The sequence below is a fragment of the Strigops habroptila genome, chromosome 1 (assembly GCF_004027225.2).
Source record: "Strigops habroptila isolate Jane chromosome 1, bStrHab1.2.pri, whole genome shotgun sequence".
Classification (NCBI taxonomy): Eukaryota; Metazoa; Chordata; class Aves; order Psittaciformes; family Psittacidae; genus Strigops; species Strigops habroptila.
Genome location: NC_044277.2, coordinates 88040541 through 88041754, shown reverse-complemented (window position 1 = coordinate 88041754; position 1214 = coordinate 88040541).

Here is a 1214-nt window from a genome sequence, read left to right as displayed (position 1 = left end):
AGGTTTGGGGCTTCACTTCTTTTTAATTTCAACCTCGAGCACACACTTTCTTTTTAGCATTTATCACTTGATAAATAAAATCATTCTAAATGCCGCTGCACTCGTTGCTACTATCCATAATACATACTGATTTACTATGCTAGCATTGGAACAGGTAAACGAAAACTTTTAAAACACTGGAAACATAAAAGCTCTAATTCTCCAAACACTAAAGGACAATGTATATATTTCTCTATAACGTTAAGTACTTCTGCACTGTTCCCAGAAACACAGCACTTTCATTTCAAAGCCTGGTATGATTAACAGCTAGACTTTATGTATTTTTAAGTTACATCTAATTCATACATTTTCCCAAAAATGCCTGTAGCTACCTTTCTGCTAAGCTTTTTACCCGATTCTTTTGGCCATTATGTTCTCTACGCGTTTCGCTGTTATTGCTCTCGTTCACCTTTCCGCTTGTCATTATTAAACATTTTCATTATTTCCTTCCTGCACCCTCACGCGTGAGGATCACAAGGCGGCCTTCCGCGCAGAGTAAAACTCATTTGGGTGATTTTTATGAAGGCAGCCACTTCACGCGAGTGATTTACTCCTCACAACAGCAGAGCATTAGCCAAACCTCGGAACAAAACCTCCTGCCGAGCATTCCGAACTATTTCGATCTCATCGAGCTGCGAAACACACCCGCGTTCTCACAGGGCTTTTGCTCAGCGTTAGGGCCACCCCGCTCGTTGCGGACCCGCCGGCCGACCCCCGGGGCCGGGCGGACACGCGGGCACACCCGCCGCTGCAAATCAACCATTGCCCTCTCAGCGCCGTCGCTGAGGCGCCCCCACCCGCCCTCGCCACACGGCCGCTACCCGTGCCTTCTGCAAGAGGAGCGGGCAGGTGAGGAACACGCCGCACCCCGAGCGGAGGGACGCTGGCTCCCGTCGCCCGCGGCTGCCTCCCCGCGCCGCGGCTGCACTACGGCGAACAAAAGCATCCCCGCACACTTGACCGCGGCCCCCCACCCGCCTCAAGTGTGCGGGACAAAACCCCGCCCCTAGGAGCCAGCGCCCGAGGCAAGCCCCGCCCCTCCGCCGCGGTGGGCGTGTCCTAGTGACGAGGCCCCGCCTCCAGCGCAGGAGAGGGGAGGGAGGAGGTGGGAGCTGGAGCGGAACGCCGAGCGAGCGAGCGAGCGGCGCTCTCTCGATGCGCTCGTCGATCGCGCC